This window comes from Lissotriton vulgaris, chromosome 1_1 (genome assembly GCF_964263255.1).
Source record: "Lissotriton vulgaris chromosome 1_1, aLisVul1.2, whole genome shotgun sequence".
Taxonomy (NCBI): domain Eukaryota; kingdom Metazoa; phylum Chordata; class Amphibia; order Caudata; family Salamandridae; genus Lissotriton; species Lissotriton vulgaris.
This window is the reverse complement of record NC_141685.1, coordinates 1,353,487,426-1,353,512,801: the sequence shown is the minus strand read 5'-3', so window position 1 is coordinate 1,353,512,801 and position 25,376 is coordinate 1,353,487,426.

Below are 25,376 nucleotides of genomic sequence, written 5' to 3'. Positions count from 1 at the left end.
ATCGCGCACTGCCATTCATGGGTAGTAGTTACCAAGAAGGCTCAATAAAGGGCCTGCACTTTGAATTAGAAACACAAGAAGAATACTTGGCAACCACAGCCAAGAAAGGCAGCAAGTGCGTAAATCACCCACTGCCATTCACGGGTAGTTGTTACAACAAAAAGGCTCAGTAAAGGGCCTGCACTTTGAATTTGAATTACAAGAAGAATACTTGGCAACCACAGCCAAGAAAGGCAGCAAGTGCATAAATCACCCACTGCCATTCATGGGTAGTAGTTACCAAGAAGGCTCAATAAAGAGCCTGCACTTTGAATTAGAAATACAAGAAGAAGAACTGATAACCACAGCCCATACTGGCTCTTTTTTAATATTGGTAGACTTTTATTAAGCTTTACATTGAACATAAAAGGCTCCAGACGCGCAAACTACCCACTGCCTTGTCAGGGAAGTGTATCTTTGGATATCCAGCTCATTACACAGACAGGACTTCGGATCCTGCCATGGGAGCCTGAGAAACGGCTACCACATCTAAGGAAGCAAGCAAGTGCACTAAGTTCCCACTCTGGGCTGTAGGGCTGAAAAATAACAATACTGGGTCCTTTGCAGGGCCTCTACTTTGAATTAGAATAATACTTTGCGAAGACAGCCAACAAAGGCAGCAGGTAAGTGTGTTTCAGCTAGTGGATGCAGAATAAGGTGAAAAATAAGAAAGGCGCAGACGCGCAAACTACTCACTGCCTTGTCAGGGAAGTGGGTGTTTGGTTTTCCAGTCCATTACAGACTGCGAGTCGGATTCCGCAGTGGGAGCCTGAGAAACGGCTACCACATCTAAGGAAGTAATGCAAGTGCATAAAGAACACACTCTGGGCGGTAGGGATGAAAAATAACAATACCGGGCCCTTTGCAGGGCCTCTACTTTGAATTAGAAAAATACTTGGCAAAGACAGACAAGAAATGCAGCAGGTAGGTGTGTTGGATTCAGTGGATGCTGAATAAGGTGAAAAATAACAAAGGAAGCAGGCTCACAGAGTACCCACCGCCTTATCAGGGGAGCGGGTGTTTGGATTCCCAGTCCATTACACAGACTGGAAGTCGGATTCCGCAGTGGGAGCCTGAGAAACGGCTACCACATCTAAGGAGGCAAGCAAGTGCACAAAGTACACACACTGGGAGGTAGAAAGGACGCAAGTGCACAAATTACCCACTGCCATTCACGGGTAGTAGTTACCAAGAAGGCTCAATAAAGGGCCTGGACTTTGAATTAGAATTTGAATTACAAAAAAAATAATTGATAACCCCAGCCAAGAAAGGCAGCAAGTAGGTGTGTGTACGTGTGGATGATGTGTTGATTTAGTGGAAGATGAATAAGCTGAAAAATAAGAAAAGGCAGCAAGTGCGCAAATTACCCACTGCCTTCAGCCGGGGAAGTAGTTACAACAAAAAGGCTTGATAAAGGGCCTTGACTTAGAATAGGAATATGAAATTCAGGAATAATTGATAACCCCAGCCAAGAAAGGCAGCAAGTGCGCAAATTTCCCACTGCCTTCGGCCGGGGTAGTTGTTACAACAAAAAGGCTCGATAAAGGGCCTTGACTTTGAATAGGAATATGAAATTCAAGAATAATTGATAACCCCAGCCAAGAAAGTCAGCAAGTGTGCACATTTCCCACTGCCTTCGGCCGGGGTTATTACAAATAAAAGCTTGATAAAGGGCCTTGACTTTGAATAAGAATATGAAATTGAAGAATAGTTGATAAGCCCAGGCAAGAAAGGCAGCAAGTAGGTGTGTGTACATGTGGATTGAGTGGAAGATGAATAAGGTGAAAAATAAGAAAGGCAGCAAGTGCGCAAATTTCCCACTGCCTTCGGCCGGGCTACTAGTTACAACAAAAAGGCTCGATAAAGGGCCTTGAGTTTGAATCAAAAGGCAGCAGGTAAGTGTGTATCAGCAAGTGAATGCAGACTAAGGTGAAAAATAAGAAAGGCAGCAGACGCGCAAACTACCCACTGCCTTGTCAGGGAAGTGGGTGTTTGGTTTTCCAGTCCATTACAGACTGCGAGTCGGATTCCGCAGTGGGAGCCTGAGAAACTGCTACCACATCTAAGTAAGCAATGCAAGTGCACTAAGTTCCCACTCTGTGCGGTAGGGCTGAAAAATAACAATACCGGGCCCTTCCCAGGGCCTCTACTTTGAATTAGGATAATACTTTGCAAAGACAGCCAAGAAATGCAGCAGGTAGGTGTGTTTCAGTGAGTGGATGCAGAATAAGGTGAAAAATAAGAAAGGCTACAGACGCGCAAACTACCCACTGTCTTCAGCCGGGGAAGTAGTTACAAGAAGTGGCTCTTTGGATATCCAGCTCATTACACAGACATGGCGTCGGATTCCGCAGTGGGAGCCTGAGAAACGGCTACCACATCTAAGGAAGCAAGTGCACAAAGTACACACTCTAGGCGGTAGGGATGAAAAATAACAATACCGGGCCCTTTCCAGGGCCTGGCATTAGAATTTGAAAATTACTCGGCAACCGCAACCAACAAAGGCAGCAGGTTGGTGTGTTTCAGTGAGTATGCTTCTGGACTTCGCTGGAATCTTCAAGGGACACATTAGGTCTTGCATGATACAGAAACACTTTGTACTTAGTGGCATCCAATTCTATTTTTTTTTTTAATTTTTTTTTTAAAATGTATTTATTCAAACATTTTCATTTGACACAAAAAGACATACATCTCTTAGAGCAATCAGTTTGTAGTGTGGTACATCAGCAACACTCTTGAAACCCAACTGCCGCCCCCCACAAAAAACACAACATTCCCCCCCCCCCCCCAAACCAACTGTGCTAGTCATAGTGTCATTGTGAGACAAGCATAGAGCTAGAAAGAGCGATTCGAACAGCATCATTATGCACATTGTGATCATGGACGTGTTATATAGTGCAAGTAACTTATGTTAAGCGGGAGTAAATAAAACCAGCAGCATGTAAGCCCTCCAAGAAGTTATGGCTATTCAGCGTACTTAAGATTGCGTTGCCTCGACCGTCACATCGGGGTCCTCCTCCTCCACCTCTTGTTGTGCTCTAAGATAAGCCAGTAGCGGGCCCCAAATGTCTTTAGGCCTAGATTTCAGTGGCATCTGCTCCGCATATGCATGCAAGTTCTCCTGCCATGTCACCATGTCGTGTATCCACCCCTTGAACTTGGGTGCCCTGCCCCTGCCCCAGCGACACACCACCTGGCGCCTTGCTAATAGTATGCCTAATAGAAGAAATTTCCCATGGGGTGTGCTAATGTCTGAGGTTTGGCCCAGTAAAGCCGTTGTAGGGAGAGGCTCAATGTGAAGTCCTAACATGACATCTAGCCCTGCAAAGACCTCCTCCCAGTATTCAGCCACTATGGGGCAGTTCCAGGCTAAATGCATGAAATCTGCCGGGCCCTGCTTGCAGCGGAGGCACCTATCATCTTGCCGTAACCCTATCCTATGTAAGCGAGCTGGAGTGTGGTAGTCTGTGCAAAAATTTGACTGCTGCTGCCAGAAACCCGCTTCGTCTGCGTACATGCCATTTCCCATTGATCATCCGTGAGCGGTTCAGGCAAGTCTTTGTCCCATTCAGCCCTAGCCTCACCAGGGGGGGCCCCGATCTGACTCTGGCATACAAAACCGACGTGGCGTGCTTCAGTGTGTTTCCCTGTAACATTAGGTGAAGGGATTGGAACACTTCCGGTTCCGCTGGGAAGGCAGGACATATGGCTTTCACATTCTGTCTTATTCTAGTATAGAGAAATAACTCCATGAATGTAGGGGGAGCTTCTCCAAAAAATTGTTCCTTTGATTGGAACGTCCCTTCCAGAAGGAGGTCACCACACGTGAAGTATTTTCGTCTGGAGAGCAGATTTTTGCAGATTCTCTCTGTGGTCACCTGCAATAGCGGGCAGGCACGCAGTGGTATTTTAGGGGAATAGAGTTGTGTGACCCCCTGTGAATGTAAATGTATAGGCATTTATATAGCGCACTACTTACCCGGCGGGTCCCAAGGCGCTTCGACCGCTGCGAAACCCTTCCTGGCTTCCCTGAGAGATGGTCCCTTAGTGGGTATCTCCAGGGTGAGACCAGGCATCCCCGGCGGTCTGGTGGGGCCGTTAGTGAAGATGAGGCAAGCTAATGCCCAAAGTTGCCGAGTGTGATCGCTGATCAGAGTGGGCACCGAGGCGAGAGAATTATCGAGTCCGCTGACCCTGGTCCAGAAACCTGCCGCGCCGGGAATCGAACCCTGGTCCCGGGCCGTCCTCTGCTCTCGGGTCTGCCGCCTCTAACCAGTGAGCCACACTACTCCCCTCAGCTTTCGCCAGCCAATGCAGTGCTTTTACCTTGCAGTCCACAGTGGTCTTTTTCTCTTTCCTGGGGGGATCGGCACCATGTGGCCATCCTCCACCGCCAGATGGGGCATGTAGGGAAGGGGATGGAACCAGTATACCGCAAAGTGCGCCTGCGCACTATGGTAGTATTGTTCAAAGTCTGGGACATCGAATCCGCCATATCTATATGGGAGTGCTAGGGAGTCCAGCTTCAGGCGTGCATGCTTCCCGCCCCAGATCAGTCGGATAAGCTGTGTCTTCAAGGTGGCAAAAAAATGTCCCCCGGGGTGATAAGGAATATTATTAAATAGGTATAAAGATTTGAGTACTATCACCATCTTAATAAACGATATGCGGCCTGCCATTGATAGGGGGAGTTTAAGCCAGGATGTGATGTTATCTGTCACTTTGGACATGACACGTCCGTAGTTCGTCCTCATGAGTGTTTCCTTATCTCTGGAGACATAGATCCCCAAATACTTAGTCAGTGTCCTCCCATTGCAGTGGGTAATCCAGGGGCTGCGAGGTGGTGTGATCAATCAGCGGAAACCCTGCTGACTTTCCCCAATTGATCTGAACACCAGCGAACGCCCCAAATTTGGTGATCTCTCGCAATACTGGATTGAGGTTTTCTCCTGGGTTGCAGATATACAGGGTAATATCGTCTGCGAAGAGGGATACTAGAACCTGACGGGACAAGTAGAGGAGGCCCCTGTGGTTGTGATGTTGGCGCAGTTTGGCCGCAAGGGGTTCAATGAAACTGGGGACAGTGGGCAGCCCTGCCTTGTCCCCCTGTTGATACGGAAGACCGCAACCCATTAAGCAGTACTCTGGCTATCGGCGCTTCATAAAGGAGTCTGATCCAACGTACAAACTGTTCCGGCATTCCCATATAGGTCAGAGTCCCAAACATGTAATCCCACTCCAGGGAGTCGAACGCTTTGGTGGCGTCTAAAAAGACTGCCACCGCCGCGCATTTGGGGTCTATGTCCTTAAGGATCGCTAGTAGTGTGCGAAGGTTGTGGGAGGTGGCTCGGTTATGGACAAAGCCAGCCTGGTCCGGCAGCACTATTTTTTCAAGGAGGAGGTTCAGTCTAGTGGCCAGTACCTTGGCCAGTATTTTAGTATCACTGTTAAGGAGAGATAGGGGCCGATAGGAGTCGCATTGGTCAGGAGCCTTCCCGGGCTTAAGCAAGGACAGTATGTGCGCTTCTCTCATAGTGTCTGGGAGTACCCCCTCTTCCAGCCCTTCATAGTAAACTGCCTTGAGGATAGGGGCTAGGATGTGGACATAGGTTTTATAAAAAATCAATGGGGATCCCATCCGACCCCGGGCATTTTCCAGATTTCATGCTCATTATCGCTTCCTTGATTTCGTCTATTTCAAGGTCTAATGCTAAAACAAATTGTTACACTGGGCCCAGCCATGCAAATGCCACATCGTCGAAGTAGTCCCTAAGTTGCAGTTCAGTTTGCCTCCGTGAGGTATACAGTGCCTTGTAATAGTCTGTCAGGATGCCAAGCTGTCCCGGTAGAGACCTACATGGCTCCCCCTGAATGTCCTGTAGCTCAGTGACATAGTTATGGAAGTGCGGGGGCTGTACTGCCCCAGCCAGTGAGTGCCCCGGCCTGTCGCCCTCCCCGTACCGCCGAGCCTCTCCCTGCTTCCCCCGAAACCTGCATTCCCGTTCAGCTTCCTCGTTATATTCCGACAGTTTCTCCTGTATGCGTGCCTGTATGGAGTTGGGGTCCACACTGCCTGCAGCTTCCCGCTCTAGAGCCTTCAGTTCGGTCTCCAGGGTGTGTAGGGTTCCACGAAGATCCCGCAGAATCCCGCCCCTTTTGGAGGTACACCACCTCCTGACCATTACTTTAAAGGCTTCCCAAACAGTTGTGAGGCTTGCCACTTAGCCGGTGTTTCTTGGGAAGAAGTCTAGCATTTCCTGTTCCAACTCCGCCTTGAATGTGGCATCATGTAAGTGCGAGGGGTTCAGTCTCCAGCTTAGGTAGGGTGCAAGGTCCACGCGTGGTTGCAGGGAGACTTTCACTGGGGAGTGGTCCGAAAAAGTCTTAGCCATGTGTATCGCCCCCTTAACCCAATGAGACATGCCTTTTGCCAGAAGCACATAGTCCAATCTGGCCCAGGTGTTGTGTACGGAAGAGTGGTGTGTGCCCTCCTGCTGCAGGGGATGCAACACCCCCCCCCCCCCCCCTTGAGAAAACTCATGGAACTTGGTGTCCCAACCAACCCTACAGGTACCATTGAAGATAGAAAACAAGTGGAAAAACCAACTAAGAGGAATGCCCTCGATGGGGGCCGCTAGGGGCTCCCGCCATTTCCACTATGCCTCTCTTGTTTCACCCATCCACGACCCCCTAGCGGAAGGGGCCGATCTGACGGGACGAGGGCAAGTGGCTGGGCGTCATATTGTGCCTACAGTGATAATTAGAACAGTCATACATCACCAGTCCGTATGGAGTCTTTGGGATGTCTTCACGCTGGTTTTCGCGAGGTTTTCTGTGTTTAAGAGGGTTCTGATAGTGGTGAGCGCGATCTGCGTCTCGCCGCTGCTTCCCGGGAAGCGGAGCGTCGATCATGCGTAAGGAAATCTTCTGCTTGTTGGGGTGTGATAAAGATGTGCTGTCGACCTCTATGTTGGATTCGCAGACAGGCGGGGTAGAGCATGGCATATGGAATGCTGCCAGTTTGGAGTTGCTTCTTCACCGCATTAAACTTCCTCCTGGCCTCCTGCACTGCTTGTGTAAAATCAGGGTAAAAGGAGAGCATGGTGTTTCCATACTTTACTTCACCTTTTTCGCTCGCCAGGCGTAGTAACGTGTCCCGGTCGCGATAATTGAGGAACCTCATAATGATCAGGCGTGGCGGTGTTCAAAGAGGGGTTTGGATGCCAAGGAGCGGTGGGCCCTCTCAATGACTAATTGCGAGGAGAAAGAGTCTCTGCCAAAGATCTCCGCCAGTAATGACTCCAGAAAGTCTTCCAGCCTCCCGGTGTTGGTCGTTTCCGCCAGGCCTAGCATGCGTACGTTGTTCCGTCTTGAGCGCGATACCACTTCCTCATTCTTCTCCGATATAACTTTCAGGAGCTTGTCCATTTGTGCCGTGTGTTTCCTGCGGTTACTTGCACCATCCTCGAGATCTGATACTCTTTGCTCTACCTCCTTCAGATGTACCTCATGGCCTTCTAGTTTCGCTAAGACAGTGTCCAGGCGGAGTGACATGGTGTCTATTATGGAATCTATATTCGTCAGACTCTGTTGCATGGTCATCAGCATGTCCTTCCATCCCGGGTCCCTCAGTTCGGGGGGGTCGTCCTCGCCCTGGCTTTGCGGTGCCGTGCTAGGTGTCTTGCGGGTATCAAAAGGCAGCTTAGACTGTTTAGGTTCTGTTTTGCCCATGTCGACTGTCCGCGTGCCGCCTTATCTCTTCTGTCCGTGTGGCAATCGGAAAAGAAAAAGAGGGGGGGGGGGCAGGACCAGGCGGCAGCCCCAAAGTTGCTTAATGGCGCAGCAGTGGTTAGCCTCCCAGCTCGAGCCGCAGAAGTGCCTCAAATGGGCCCGGTGTCTCCAGTGCTGCTCTGCAGCCAGGTAAATCCTCAGCAGGTAGGCAGGTGCCGGCTAATGATGAAGATCCCTCCCAGCCTGACACATTGCCGCAGTCAGGCATCGGCTCCATGCATTAAATGGCGGCAAGATCCTAGCGCGATGTTCCTGGCAGTAGCGCTTTGTAGCACCCCCTCCAACTTGCCCGGTGTCTCGAGTCTCACTATATGAGGAATGGGGCCAGCTCCAGACAGATTGTGCAGACAGGGCAATAGGGCAGTAGATTGCCTCGCTGTGTACTGCTGGGCGGACTGGATTTGCAGTGTGTCTTCCTGGGAGCGGGCCTCTAAGATGGTCGCTAGGTCCGTACTGCCTCCACGCGTGTCCCAGGGTAATAGGGGTATTTGGTGTGCCGCTTGTGAGGTTGCCTGAGGATGTCTCCCCAACCGCACTCCTGCGCCGTCTTCAACCGCCTCCCAGTGGGCAGTGCAAGACCCCTCACCTCACCTCCTCCATCCCGAAATGGCCGCAACAAGGTCGTTCAGTGCTCGCCAGCCGAAGCCCTCTCCTTCAGTCCCCCTGCGAGGCTCGGAGGATGTGTGACAGTCGGGACGCGTGTATGACCCGCGGACAGTCGATGCAGGCCAGGCAGCCCCTAGGGAGAGTCCCGGTCTGTCTCCGCTCCCCCACTCGTCGCATCCACCTCGGGGTGAGGTAGGCCCAGAATCCCCGGCCTCGCGTAGATGTGCGAGCAGCTGCAGGCCTCCAGCAGTGACAGTTACAGTAGCACGTCTCGCCTTAACAAGCTGTTAAGTCGCTCCCTGGTCCGCTCAGGTGGGTCAGCCTCGCTCCGTCGTCGCACCTCGCCTTCACACAGGTATTTCTGCTGGTGCCATGGATGTGTTCACAGGCAGGATGAGGGTTTTGTAGTTAATTACGCCCGACTACAGGAGCTCTACACTGTGACGGCCATCTTGATCTGGCGCCACCTAGCGCCCTATCCAATTCTAGTTTATGTGGAACGGTTGAATTCTAGATCCGCCTCTAGGACTAGTGGGAGGGTAGTATTTCAAAGTGTATGACAGGTTACACTACATGTTTCCATGCAGCCAAAGAAAACTTAGCATGCTCATGCATGGGAACCCTCTCTCACAAAATTCTGCATTCAGGATTGTAAAGGCTTGCCATAGGAGTGACTGATGAGTTTATATATATCAGTGATAAAAGAAAACAAGTGAAAGTACGCTTATTTTACATGACAGATATACAGACCTGAAAAACTATGCATCTAAATCCATGAAAACCTTTTTAAAGGTATGGAAGAAAGCAGTGAAAGGGCGTTTAGAAGCAATACTGTCCAGCATAAAATGTGTATAATTGTTCCTTTTGTTGACTCAAAACACACCTTTTGGATTATGACCATGCAATAGTGGTGTAACTATATCATAGATTCTACTGTCAGACGTCTACCTTCGTGATAGTGGAATTACTACTACTTCTTAGACTACCATTGAACAATAACTTGTGGAGGAGCGGTATTGCTTGTTGACGTTCAAAGAGGAGGAAGAATTAAATGTATATTTCAACACCATAGCAAAATAGTTGCTTGTATTCAAAAAGAAAATTAAGTAAGAATGTTAGAGGAAGTCTGGCCCAACTCTAAAAGGATTGTGCAAGTCGTGACAGCTGAAGGAAGTGTGTCTCAACATTACTTCTTATGATCCGGACACAACACTGTATGGCAGGAGTATGCAAAACATCTAATTAGACATCTTGCATGCGATCACATCTTTACTTTCTTAAGACATACATTTTGAACCAGAAAAAGGTAACCAGGATGTTACATTTGTTTTCGATACATTCAATGTGGACCCATCTGCGGCATTCGAAACATTGGGCCCGTTGGGAAGATAGTGAAAAGTAACTTGTTAATAACATTGCATTGTTTAAAGGTCAATAGCTTTTTGAAATGATAACTTTATATGTATTTACATAGTAAACATAGTGACCTGTCAACACTCAGTGGGAAAGTGGTAATGAGTCCATTACTAGGAGGGGTGAAGGGGCGTGGCTTGACCATCGACGAGAATGGACGCTTGAGCAAAGAGCTCCGCGCTCGCCTCTTGATTTATCCTGGTTAATTGCTGCTCTGGTGTTGCCCGGGCCTCGGGGAGACTCCCCGGAACAGTGAAGATCCCCAGGAGCTGTCCGTATCCGGTGGGTGCAGGATACTGACGACGCTGGCGCAGGAATCCTGGCTGGTGTTAGTGGAGAGCGCCGGCCATTTTGACGAGGCCTACGTCAGAACTCGCAGCCCCGGCCTCTGGTGATCGTAGAGCCGCCGTAGGAGGGGAGCAGGCCGGCTATGGATGAACCTGGCCTCTGAGCACCAGAGTACTTCCTACCGCTGAGAAACGAAAGGTTGCGACGGTCTGTACTACGACGCACGCAGTGAGAGCTGACCAGCGGGGGACCTCTGGCTGTGGAGGAGAGCCACGACCGCGTGCTGGTGGAATCGAGCGAACGCCGGTGCGGCTTGTTGAGCGGCTGGGGAGGTGCAGGTCGGTGAGCACAGTGCGTCTACTATCAGCGGAGGGACGCAGCTGCGATACCAGAGAAGGCCCCCTGTGCTGTGGGACTTTGGTGGCCATCGGAGGATTATGACTTGAGACCCCCTGCGGCGGGCGGAGTGACTACCGGAGAAGACCGGTGGCGAGAAGACCAGGAAGTGGTGCGTAGGAGGATTCGCCCTCCCTCTCCCCTTCTTGATACTGGAGTGTCCTACTGAGTATTCTGGAGCGGCGGACCACGCTTTGGGGGACAAGCGGACTCTGCTCCAACTTGGGGGCGGCGGTTGGTGACCCTTGAGGCTGGCAGAGCCTGGAGGCCGGCAGAGCTCGTTACCCTTCCCTCCCCCCCCCCATCCCAGGCGATACCGGAGTGTGCCCTTGTGTGACGGCGGCTGAGAAGGGTGGCGGTACTGGACCACCGGTGTGTGCTGCGGAGAGTACGGACTCGAACCTCTGCGACGCCTGCTATCGGGCAGCTTGAGATGCGGCGTGGGCGATGGCCTGTCCAGTCAGAGGCAGGTGTGGCAGAGCGGCGGTGTTGACGGACTACGTGGTTGGGAATACAACACTGTCCAGAATCGCTTGCCACATAGTGGTGAGTGGCCCCCTGAACTGCCTGCCTGAGACTATAGTGGACCTGTGGGGGAGCGCTCTGCGCCGTTGGTGATCGGCTGCCGTGAGGTGGTGCCTACATATCGCCTGTATCAACGCCCGAGCTGAGAGGGGCTGCTATTGTGAACATCCAGAGGACGGACACCGTAGGGGGCTGCTGGGAACTGAATTATGGGGAAACTGCGGCCGAAGCCTGGGACGGCGCCCTCTGACCCCGGCGAGGGTCTACAGGAGAGTCAGGACCGAGACCCGTCTGGGGCACCGGCAGCGGGGTTGCTGCAGCAGCAGATGGACCAAATCTTGCAGGCCATTTCGGACAAAGGGAAACGCTGCGTACTGATATAGCACAGGTGTCGACGAGCTTAGGGCTGCTGCGGGCTGACCACAGTAAACTGGTGGACCGACTCACATTGGAGATGCTGGAGCCGGCCCAGAAGGTGACCGATGCGACTGTGGGGGACTTATTGCGGAGAGTGCAGTGTCTGGAGAAGAGAGCGGAGGATGCCGAAGGGCGCAACTGGGGCAATAACATACGGGTGGTGGACCTGCCCGAAAAAGTTGAAGGAGACAGCATGATCACCTACCTGGAGGCCTGGCTGCGGGATGTGGTGGTCCCTGAGGGCCTATCGCAGGTTTACACGTTGGAGCGGGCTCACAGGGTGCCGGCTCGTCCGCTGGCTTTTGGCCGACCTCCTCGTCCAGTAGTGGCGAGAGTATTGCACTTCAAAGACCGTGACGCCATACTGCAGAAGGCACGGACAACGGGCCCCTTCCGGGTAGACAATGCCTCTGTCTCCATTTACCCTGACTATACCTATGAGGTTCAACGCAGCCGTGCCTCTTTCCTGGCGGTCAAGAAGGCCCTCCGTGACGAGGGCATACAGTACTCTCTCATGTTCCCAGCCTGCCTGAAAGTGATGGTCGATGGCAAGGCGTCCTTCTATAATACGCCGGATGAAGCTTGGCACTGGATAGTCATACAGAGCTGGGACAGACGGCTCTGGAGGGAAGGGGAAGACCACAGAGACCCACTCGAAGTCCCGTAGAAGTCGTCGGCTCAGGAAACAGGCGGCGGCTGGCCGGACACCTTCAGCATCGCAGACGGATTTGGAGAGGCGGGCTGCCCTCCAGGCGGTCTTCGTAATATCCGGGGCGACTGCTGCTGCCTCATTGGCGGACTCTGGTTCACAGCAAGGATCCAATGAGTTGGTGCCGGAGGGCTCTGAAAACAGCTTCCAGGCCATGCCTCATGTCACGCCGAGGACTGCTGATGGCCTCCTGGACGAATGAACACTTCTGGTTCTGATAACATGCAGTAAGGGGGTGTAATTCTGGTTGTTATTGGGAGAGGGGGAGGGCACGGCTATGGACAAGGGGACGGTGGTGGGGGGGTCTGTTCCACCATGCCGGAGCCTAGAGAATTGGGGGCAATGGTTGCTTAATCGGGGGGCTCCGTGGGGCCGGGGCGACACTGGAGGGGATTTCACACTTGAGGCTGAGCACGGACGGAAGGGCGGTACGATCGTTGTCCAGTTTGTCCAGGTGTAGGGCCACCCCCTCGACCTCACGCTAGCTGTGAGACTCTGGTAGCTACCAGAGAGTTCCCGTTATTGGGATTGGGTTTGGATGGGTGACTACGGTTTAGAGCCTGTTCTGGGGAGGGGAGGGACGAGGGATTGTTGGGGAAGTTCTGGAAATTGGGGAACTGTCAGTGTGCCTGCTAAGTTTGGAGCGAGATTGCATGGGGACCCGACTTGAGCTGAAATGTATCACCTGGAATGCACGGGGACTGAACTCCATGACAAAACGCTACAAAGTGCATGCATATTTATTACGGAGGGGGATTCAGGTGGCCTTCCTACAGGAAACCCACATTGATCAGGCGGAAGGGAGGGCACTGCAACGTAGATGGAGGGGGCAACTGTTTTATACTACCTATTAAGCGTATTCGAGGGGAACTTTGATTTGGTTGAGGTCCGGTGTTCCCTTCCAACCTTTGACTACAGTGGTGGATCCAGAGGGGAGGTTTGTAGCAGTACAGGGACGACTAGACGGGAGGGATGTAGCACTGTGTAGTGTGTATGCCCCGAATGCTGATCAACCCGCTTTCTTCTCACGATTATCTGGGAAGCTGACGTCGTTCCTGACGGATACGGTATTTTTGGGGGGCGATTTTTAACTCAGTCACTGACACAGACTTGGACCGGTCACATCCCCCGTTGGCGCAATCTGCGGTTCATCGACTGGCGAAGGCGAGACGTGAGTGGCAGAGTACCTGGGGCTTAGTTGATGACTGGCGGACACACCATCCTGTGGCTCTGGACTATTTGTTTTATTCAGTGCCGCATGATTTGCACGTACGACTCGAAAACATATTGTGCTCCCCAGGAGCTCAGGAGCCGACGTGTCATAGCGAGTATTTGGCGAAAACGATCTCTGATCACAATCCCTGCTTGATAGGAGTACGGTGGTCCAAGCAACGGCAGGCGATCCCCACATGGCGTTTAAATCCTTTGACGCTGGAGGACCCAGTTTTTAGTGCTGAGGTTCAGGATGGTGTCGCGCATTACTTTGCGGAGAACGCTGGAACAGCATCTAATAGGGCCCAAGAATGGGAAGCTTTTAAGGCGGTGGTGCGAGGAGTGTGCATTTCATCTACAGAGGGGGCTCGTAAAACGATACTGAGTGACATAGAGCGGGAGGAGGCACTCCAGTGTCAAGCTGAGGATAGTCGCAGGAGGGCAGGAGGCTGTGCTTGCGGCGCATGAAAGCGTGGCTGCCCGCACTGAACGTTTACGCTGCTTTGATTATAGGGAGTACTCGGTACGGGCCCATGCGGAAAGAGATAGGGTGGGATCCCTGCTGGCGTGGCTGGCTAATCCAGCACACCGGGGTACCCCGATATTGTCGCTGATGACGACGGATGGGAACCTAGTGTATTCCCAGGAGGAGATTAATGCACAATTTTTGGCCTACTACACAACCCTCTACCGAAGCACGATGCCTAACCTGCCAGATGGAGTCAGTGACTTTCTCTCAGCAGCGAAACTCCCCCGACTGGATCCTGAGCAAGGGGACAAACTGGGAGAGGCAATATCGTTAGGAGAGATCCGTGCAGCGATCAAGCATATGGCTAGACGGAAAACGCTGGGGGCCGACGGCCTCCGGCGGAGATTTACGCGGCATATGTGGACCTCCTTGCGCCGCACCTGCACTCAGTGTACAGTGAGGCCTGGGCAGTGGGTCGGCTGCCGTCGACCACCAGGGAGGCGATTATAGTACCGCTGCTGAAGCGAGGCGGAGACCCACGCTCTTGGTCGCATATCGCCCGCTCTCAATGCTCACTGTGGATTATAAAATCCTGAGCAGGGTCCTGGCGACGCGTCTGTCAGAACACATGTGCACTCTGGATCACCCAGATCAAGCGGGGTTCATTCCCACCAGGAACACGGCGTTAGTATACGTAGGTTGATTAGGGTCATGGGTGATGAACACAATAGGGTGCTGGGCACGGCGGTCTTGTCAGTCGACATTGAGAAGGCCTTCGACAGTGTGGAATGGCCGTATCTGTTCCAAGTGTTGAGGACGTTTGGTCTTGGGGATCAGTTTGTTAGATGGACCCAACTGTTATATGACTCTGCTACGGCTAGGGTTTGCACGGGGCCTACCATTTCAGCGGCTTGTCAGGTTGGGAGGGGCACCTGGCAGGGCTGCTCCCTATCGCCGTTGTTGTTTGCACTGGCGATCGAGCAGCTGGCGCGCATGCCAGATTGGGACGCTCCTATGAGGGCCTGGTGCTGCGAGGGGAGACCCATTACATCTCCTTATACGCGGACGATTTATTGCTGTATTTGGCGGATGTGGATGACTCTCTGCGGGGCGCCAGAGTCCTGCTGCGGGAGTTCCTTAATCCTTCGGGGCTGAAGATGAATTGGGGTAAGACCTGTTTGTTCCCATTGGCTCCGGAAGATCGGGCGCGGCTGGAGGGTGGGGATTTGCGTTGGGAACCTCACTGTTTACCTTATCTGAGTACCTGCATTTATCACTCGCAGCCCGACCTCCTGGAGGGTAATGTGGGCGGGGCCTTGAGGGGGCTCCGGAGCAGTATGGAGAACTCTCCCGCTGTCGGTGGCGGGGAGGGCAGCACTGCTAAAAATGGTGGCGTTGCCACGTTTGCTCTACTTTTTTCGCACACTGCCGATATGTATTCCGGCGTCCTTCTTTCGGAAGCTCAGGGTCTTGATTAGAGAGTTTATTTGGGGCTCGGGTAGAAGGCGGGTCGCATTGACTACCTTGATGAGACCAAGGGCTGAGGGAGGACTAGCGGTTCCCAACTTTGAATGGTACTATTTGGCGGCGCAGCTGCAATGGCTAACACAGGGGGTGGCCCGGGAGTTTAGGGGTCCGGAGGGGCCGCAGGGTAGAGTGATCCCCCAGCATGTCCTATCGTTTATAGTACTTCAACAGAAGATTAGTCTGGACCAGCTTACCCTAGAGGAGTGCACCCTTAGTTTATATTGGAATAGGAGCCAGAAACGGGCAGGGTTTCTCTGTCCCTATGCCCCGGAGATCCCTTTGGTAATGTGCACTGCCCTACAGCATTGGGGGGGACTGGTCCGCGCTGGCTTTCTGGGTGGAGCTTGAGGTCCATATGGTAGGGGATCTATATAGGGATGGGGCTCTGCTATTGTTTCGAGACTTGCAGACTACTTTCGAGTTGCCGCGGAGAGATTACATGTTGCACGCCGCTCTAATAGCAGGAATTCAACGGCAGTGGAAAATGGGGTTACTGGAGCCCACGACGTCGCTGGGCTGCCAATATGTAACCATGGCGGCTGGAACGTTCAAGGCCATCACGTGCCTCTATAGGCGATTGTCGACCGAGCGGCTTCCACCCCTTGACGCCCTGAGAGAAAAGTGGGAGGTGGATATTGGTAGACCTATACCGGAGACGACGTGGCCCCACTTGTTGCGGCGTGCTTGGAAGGGCACACGTAATGTTGGGTTCCAAATAGTCCAATTCTTTACATTTCATAGAGCCTACCTGACGCCGGTTAAAATCCTACAGTATTTCGGGGGATCCCACTCACGTGCCCTAGGTGCAATACTGATGGTGATGATTTCAGTCATATGTTCTGGACCTGTGCTGGGCTGGGGTCCTACTGGGAGGAGGTAGTGGCAAGTTTAAATCAGGCGACAGGGCGTACAATTGAGGTGGAGATTGGGATCTGCTTATTACTTTTGTTCCCACATACTCCCAGAACTAAGATTATGAGTAAGTTTTACGATTTGGGATTAATAATGGCGAAAAGGGAGCATTGGAAGTCGAAAGCGGGGCCTAATTTTCTGAGGTGGAGGACCAGTTTCCTACAGTGGGCGGGCAGTGAAGGGACACTTCGCTTACAACTAGCTAAGCGCATTGCGAATGATAAAGCTTTGGAGGCCGCTAGGGCATGGGGCTGCAAACCCCGACCAGGGAAGACTGAGAAGAGGATGAAGTTGCGGGGTCAAATCCGGGGAGCGAATGAGCGTGGTGAATACATGGGGAAGGCAGGGGGACATGACGCACAGTACAGTGATGTGGAGGGGGGATGCGTGGCACATTCCAGACACAGAGGTGCTCACGGATTAGCGTGGAGGTTTAGGGAACATATATTTGCACAATGGAACTTTCTGATTGTTTTTGCAGTAGTAGGACAAGAAGGGAACACTAACAGGGGGGTGGGGGTAGAGGGGTGGGGGATTAGGACAGTTGGGGAAAGCACTCTTTGAGGGGGGTTGGAACGTTGAACAATACTCACTGGGCCATCTGCGTAATAGCTAAATAAGAGTCGTTATATGTACGTTGGCAAGATATGAAAATAATAAAAATTGTTTTTAAAAAATAATTTAAGAAAATAGGAAGTGTGAATAGCCAGCTAACCAACATTGTGGACGCAACTCTGAAAAGACCCTTGGATATGCCTCAGTTATTTGAGTCATACTAACATACACCCTGCATCAGACAAATGTGAACTGGAGACTTAATGCCACCAAAACACCCCAAATACTTATATTAGTTATTTTTGATCTTCAGCGTCTAGAGTCATTGAGGGTACTTACCATTAAGTTTTGCATATAAATTGAAGAAGCTTCTTTGTTGCAGACACCACAATACTTTTCAACAGACTCTAAATGTAAAAAATATGTACATTAGCGCATCATAACACCAATGCTAACAACCCCAAACTTATTTTGCAATATATACTGCATGATACTAGGTGTTTTCAGATCCAGGAATAGAGACCGTCACAACTGTTCCAAACGAATTCAAATCACTACACAACGAACATCATTGAAAATTCACAATCATAATGACAATATCTTACTATACTATGTTAAAAATTGAAGATATGCCTTTATCTATAAAAAAATCATTCTCTGACAAAACAAAATACAGAATAATCCCATCTTTATGTCAACACTAGAGTGTGACACCTTAATTATCATTGAAAGGTTAAAAGTCAAACCTGAGGACTCCATTAGGTCCATTGCAATTTTCCGTCGATAATTAGCCAGAAATATTTCATCAGTAAAAATCTGGGCAACTGGCTGCTGAGTAATGCAAATTGAAAACATAATAGCAAAAGTTTATGTTGAGCAAAAGTCCAACCTGAATTTTAATGTACATAAAAAGAATTAATCACAAAAGGTTTGTGGTTGAAAAGCAATCATAGGTTTCAGAGCAACTGCGCTAGGACCATACGAGTGGTCAGACAAATTCATATGTGAATAGCAATATGCTTCCGACGGGCACTATGGACGCGGTTGGTAGCCTTTGCCAAATGTCATTACTAAAAGCCCTTTTTCCTATTTAAAAGTATTTAAAATAAGTAAGCTATTAACATAAAGTAATGTATTTTCAACAAATTAAGGTTTAAAAAAACCGATAATGGAAGTATCATTACCAGCATGCAAAATACACCACAATTGTAGCTGTCCTTTTGCTTTTGGTTACCTTCTACGACTGCCATTGGTCATAGTCGGGACGCTTCAATTGCTGTAGAAAAACACTTTAGAGATATACGAATGGTTATGGTAAATATTTCGCTATGTTTAATTTCATAAAGAGAAATCGTATTGACAATTTTATAATTATGCACTATAAGAAATAAAAAGAGAGATAAATGAGTTTTTTTTAGGGAAAGGTTACCTCCACTTTAGTAAAAAGTCTCGATAGGTCAACATTTTGCTACTCTGAATCATGAACTAATAATGTCTTGCTTAAAGGTTTCAAAATCTGGAAAAAAAAGAAAATAGAAATTAGAATTAGGGATGGTTTAGTAGGAATAGAATGTTGTACTCTGCAACATGATCTTTTTGGGGGTGGGATCATTCCGGCGACAACTAGAGGTAACAGCAGGGGGAGCAACTTTAGTGAGCATGTTGGTGGCCCACTGACAGCAGCAAAGGAGGAAGCAAGAAGTCGAGGAAAGGAGGGACTCGAGATAGAGCATTAAGGGAGAAAGGGCTTAATCGGGGGACGGGGAGATGCACACGGATGATCCACCATCTGGGGTTGTCAGCTGCAGTGGGACAAACAGGAGGTCCAAAGCACGGGAGGCAAACGGTAACATCAAAATTCTCTCATGGAATTTGGCAGGGCTTAAAAATAAATTAATATGTCCAGACTGGGGCTTGTTTATAGTAGAACACGATATTTGCTTTATGCAGGAGACGTGGGCCCTGGAAAATAACCAATGGAGAGACTATGCCACCTTCAATATACCAGCCACTACGAGGGGAAGGGGTAGACCATCCGGGGGGCTTAGCATCTGGGTGGGCACGCACCTGGGTGCTAAAGCAGAGCAGCTGGCAACAAATTCACATGATATACAATGCGTCCTTTTATCCCTCCCAGCTAACAAGCACATCGCCCTAATTAATATCTACTCTAGGCCAATGCAGAGTGGGTAAGAGTCTAGAGTTATCAATCAATTGAGAGATTACTTATTGACCCTCGATCCAGAGAAGATTTTAATAATAGGGGCGACTTTAACTGCCAGTTTGAGCCCCTTAGTATTATGAGCCTAGACGATCCAGATAGTGAGAATCGGTACTGGAATATTCCGGAACCCCTGACCTCACCTATTAGAGTGTGGGCGTCATTGGTCCTACAAATAAATTCATTTATCTTGTCTCTATCCCTGAGAGCATGCAATGGGAGAATAAAATCGTATAGACCGGGCCTACCAACTTTTAATAGAGAAGGGCAATCTTCAAACATAGACTACATCATGGTTGAATCTAGATCTTGGGATAGGGTCTTGGATTTTCAGATTTACCAGTGGAAAGATAGTGACCATAATGCTCTGGTAATGATACTCAAGCCAGGGAGCTGGGGCCTGACCAACTACCAAGTAGGGCCAACTCCTGTCCAACAACCTCTCCTGCTACACAACAACAGACGGAGAGTAAAATGGCCCCATATATTGGGCTCCCCAAATAAGTTAGCACACATATATTAGCAGGTTGTGCCGTATCTTAGTGAAATGGCTGGGGTTAGGCCACTGGGTACCCAAGCTGGGCAGGATGTTAGGCCTGTTGAGATTCATAACCAGTTGACTTCTAAAATGTTAGAGGTGTTTTATCCGGAAGTAAGCATTATGGAAAAAACGGTCCTATCTCATCCCTGCATAATGCCTCTTGCCGTAAAAAGAAAAAAGATCTATTCGAAGCTATAAAGGCCAAGGATAAACAGAGGATAAAGGAACTTCGGACGCAGTATAAGCGGGTGGTCGAAATAGAGAAGAAGGCCTGGGAAGCTAATAAATGGGAAGAACTGAGAATTGCTCTACAGTACAAGGATTTGAAATCCTTTTGGGCAATTGTTAGTGATAGCGGGAGGGATGGTAGATCGGCAATAATACCAAACATAGCTCCAGCAGTATGGGAAGCCCATTTTGGAATCCTGTATGCGCACCCGGGCAATGACGACTCAGCACCTTTGACTCTGAGCTCCCTCCATGAGTATCGATTGGGGGTGGTACAGGAGATCACTCTTGATGAAGTCGAATCCGCTATTGCCAAACTATTACCCAACAAAGCCCCTGGTCTTGATAAGCTTCCAGGGGACCGTTTTCGGTCTGAGCCAAAAATATGGGCCCCCTAGCTCTGTGTTTTGTTTAATTCCATTCTAATGGGAACGGACCCGCCAGATACCTGGCGTAGTGCAGAGATAGTCTCCATCCATAAAAAGGCTGCCCTTTGTTACCTTCTAACTACAGGCCTATTAGCCTGATAGATATCACCCAGAAGTTGATGGGACGTATAATCTTGGAAAGAGTTCAGGCGTGGGTTGAGGATAATGAGATTTTAAGTACTCTTCAGGCCGGCTTTAGGACGAGTACGTCAACTATCGACCTGATATTCAGACTCCAGGTCCTGTATTGGAAAACAGTGAGTGTGAAGGGTGGCAGCATCTACCTCATTTTTGTGGACCTGAGGTCTGCATTTGATCTGGTCCCTGGGGAAAAACTGTGGAGTGTTCTTTTGGACCTCGGCATTCCGACATACCTTTTGGATGTGCCAATAAGGCTCCACATAGAAACCTTCGCCCAAGTGAGATGCAGGAAGCACGGAGATCTGACAGCTCGCTTCCCGGTAAAAAGGAGGGGTGCGCCAGGGGTGTGTCCTGGCCCCCACCCTTTTTAGTTTATTTATAAATGGGCTTATAGATCACCTATTAGGTGTAAGGATACAGATTCCCCAAGATTAGTCTCAGGTCGGGTACCCGCATTGATGTTCGCGGACAACATTTTGCTGTTGTCCAAGACATCAATAGGTATCATGGACGGCTTCGCCGACTTCTGTGCACTAAGATGCCTGGAGATAAATTTAGCCAAAACTAAATTTATGGTTTTCAACCCCCCCCCCCCCTCCCCCAAGGCAGACCTGCCCAAATCCAACACTGAATGGCATACCTTTGGAGAGAGTAAAGACCTTCGAGTATTTGGGCATTACCCTCGAGGAACATCTGGGATGGGATGCCCAAGTAGCAACGGCTGCCTTAAAGTTGACCCAAACGGTGGGTGGTATGAAAATGCACAGAGTATCTATGTATAAGCCTGCTCCAGTTATAGAAATCTATAAGGTGCAGGCTAGATCAGCCGCTATGTACGGAGCGGAGCTATGGGGGCACTATAGGCCCATAAGTCTGACAAGGGCTGAGCACTCATTTATGAGGAACCTGTTGAGATTGCCAGTTAGTACCCCGTTGATACCTCTTCGGTTGGATTTAGGGCTACTCCCCATTGAGAAGAATTTGGTCAGTCCCTGAATTGGCCCACTACAGAAATGAGTTCAGGGATGTGTGGGTTGAAATTAGAACCAAGAAAATCCTGTGGTTAACTCACATAAAGGAACTCTGTAGTAGGATCGGCTTACCCGAGCTATGGGGTACACGGGAAGTATTTTGCCCGGTATTATCTAGGGCCGACCTGGTATACCATTGTAGACACTACAAGCTATTGTCTCTTCATGCAAGTTCAACAGCAGGTAGACTGACATCTGAGTTCCTCCAAATAAAAGAGGATTATAAAAAGGAGGACTTCCTGGACCTGATTTACCCAGCACTGGCGAGGAAATTGTACATGTAATTTAGGATGGGTAGTCTCCCGCTCTTGACATTTACTAGTAAATGGGACGCAAATAAAAATTCTGAGTGCCCAGCCTGTAAATACCATCTTGAAAACGTCTTCTGTCCCAAATACCAGGTTGCACGCAAACGGTGGGTGAAACCTATTTGTAGGAATCTTGGCTTCAGAGAGTATCATAGGGCCTTTAGAGTATTAAAATACGACACGCACCCTCCTATGGTTTTTGCCTTTCCCGCTTTTTGAATGGGATGTGGCTTAAACGTAGAAACTTTCTAGTGAAATAAAAAGCAGAATTCTTTTTTCTAATAAATGAAAGTCTGATTTATATATCAGTAAGAATTTATAGTACACTTTCGATAACTTTTGTGTATGGTTTAATTTGATCTTAATATGTGACGGTTTTATTAGTCCAATGTAGGTGTATATATGATTGTGATTGTTACGATCTGTTCTCTGTAATATAGTAATATAGTGTTTGTGTGTATTTTATCATGTACTTTTATGGTCCGTTGTGTTTTATCATGTACTTTTATGGTCCGTTGTGGCCGAAATAAAGTTATCGAATGAATGAAATTAGAATTTTAGTATGTAGAGTTTACATTTTATGGTAAAGAGGAGTGCTCTAAATACATTACTAAATCATTTAGAAATATTAGCATTTAAAATATTTACAAAATATTTCTTGGGCAAATTAAACTATTACAACCAGTCATATTTTCCAACAAGCAGTTGAAAAATAGACTGATAAATGTAAAAAAAGTTGCACTTACCAAAAGTATCCAATGACAGCCAGTATTTGTCGGGCAAAGAACAATGTCCATTTTGTCAAAAGGTACCTGAAGAGTTAAAAAAGGCAATAATGAAAAACTGTATTACATTACATACCAAATACATACAAATAGAATACATACATATAGAATTACAACAATTCAAAAAATTTAATGTCAACGCAATATATATTCAAATACGACAAACTTCCGTTGAAAAACATCATACATTTGTCACTATTTAAAACGTTACTCAATTCTAATATCAAACATAAATTGAAAGAATCACTAACTTTCAAAATTGCTTTGCACCAGAAACACTGAAAAGTCACATAACTGATATGAATATTTACCCGAAAAATAGAAGAGCGATATTTGCCGAGGAAGATACAGGACGACAATGTTGCTGATATTGCTAAACACTAAGGTTAAAAATAAAGAATTTTAGTACTCACATTGATGGAAAATTATTACTTGAAGATAGGTAACTGCATTAGGAATGAAAATATACATACATTTGGTCTTGACAAACCTATTTTTGAGAGGTAGGCATCGATTACCTGTAAAAATATATGAAACCACATGAGCTTCTAAAGAGGAACCAACATGTACATCCTACGCCATTAGCCATACTATACACAATTTACATGTAGCAGAAACTAACCTCATCAACTGTCCGTTTTAAGTGACCAAAAAGAACTATCGTATAATTTAAAGCTAGACAAGATTGCTTCCAAACGTTCTTTTACTGGTTTCTTCCACACATCCAAAACTGTTTTCAGGGATATAGATGGACGAGATGCTGGAGATGGAGAACGTGCTCTAGCTGGTACAGGTGCTGTAGATGGTACAGGTGCTGGAGATGGTACAGGTGCTGGAGATGGAACAGGTGCTGGAGATGGAACAGGTGCTGGAGAATTATCGCTCGTCATGTTTCCTGCAAATTCATTTTGAAAAATTTAGGAAAAGTAAGATTTCTTAAAGAACAAATTACTTAAACAACCTACCACAAACATTTCTGAAACAAAAGTAGCTAATCAGAAATACCTTTGTTCAATTAATGTACTTTGCAAATCATGTGCAGAAAGACAAAATCACGTACTCTTTCTCAATCTACTGACTTCTCACCTATAAAGGAGACTATAACACCAGCCAATAGAACATCATTACTCTAGACATCCAAATTAGGTGCCATTACATAAAAAAGTTACCCTTTCATAGATTACCTTTGACGCTCGATTTATAAGGCCTCAACATGTCCACATTATAAGTTCAACTTAAAGGCATGCTGGTACCATTGACTAACTTTGCACGCTTTCCTTCAATTTCAGAAATATAGTAGGGTCCAGTAAAGTTGTGCTCCAAAATGCCTCCTTTCCTTTTTGTTTGCCTGCAATTTTTTAAAAGCACTAAATCTCCTTTGCTGAAGGTGCACAGCTTATATTTCTTCGAAACTCTCTTTCTATATTTTTCTTTCTGCTTTTCCTGGGCAACCTCAATATTCTGCTTTGTCTGCTTCTGCAACTCTGCTTTTCTAATGTTCTTTTCTGCTATAATCCCTGCATATTCACTTTCTGTTGGTAGTACAAACTCAAGCTAATAAAGGAAACTTAAAACTCAAGCACTGATATTTACTATTTTAATTTTTTTTACAAACATTACAATTAAAATAACGAACATTTTAAGGAGTACATTTTATGACAAAATGAAAATTAGCATAGGCAAAAATAGATGTAAGGTTTTTAGCAAGTTAAAAAGTATTCAACAAGTAAATGTATGTATAAATACATAACAAAATAAAGAAAATTGAAAAACAAATTACAGTACTCGAAGTTTCACACCAGATCATCCTCCACCTCACTAGGAAATCTTGCTTCTCGGCCATACATAAGTTGGAAGGGGGAAACATTTGTTGTGGTATGTGGCTTTGATCGTAAGGCGAACAATGCATGGTCCAAATATAGATCCCAGTCGTTCTGATGCTCATTCATGTACTTAGACAACGTGCTGTAAAATTAGAAAAGATTAACATATGGCATGACTGTTGATGGCAGTACATTAATCACGTTTCTTTGCCATTACAATTGGACAGCAGCAAACAATGAGCATTTAAACATCTTCTAACAAACTGTCAGATGAAATGACACCATGAAAGCAACCCCACATTGAACTTACAAACTTATAAATAAGAAAGAGTAGGATTATCTTTTAATGCTAGCATTAGTACACTCATCTAAACCATTTGTCTGTGGGTGATAGGCTGCACTTACAGAACATTCTATTTGTAAAAGCTTAGATAACTCTGAATTAACCTGTAAAAAAAAAGATATCTAAGCAAAATAGGAAATATCATTGCATTAGACGAAAGATTGGTCACTCACTTCATTGACAAACTCCCGACCCTGATCTGATAGAACCCTTTTTGGACTTCCATGGCGTAGATACATTTGCAACAGTCTTGAAGCAACCTCGGCTGCAGTCTTTTATTTTAGAGGAAATGCCTCAACCCATTTGGAAAAATAGTCTGTTGCAGTCAGAATATATTTGTATCCTGTTGGAGTTGTAGGTAAAGGTCCCATCAAATCCACTCCAACAAGTACCCAACCTTCATCCACCTGTTAATATACATAATAATGATGTCATAAACAAAAATACAAAAGGAAGTTCCCAAACTTCATCCACCGGTTAATATACATATGTATTATGATATATAACAAATTAAAAAGTAATGTTGCATTAAGAATGGGTCATTTTATACAACTGTCACACACGTTTCATTATTGTATTACAATCCTAACTAATGAGCTGCAAGTAAATAAAGGTAGACATTACAGATCAAAAACATACTTTGATTGGTTTTAATTCTGGGCAAATCT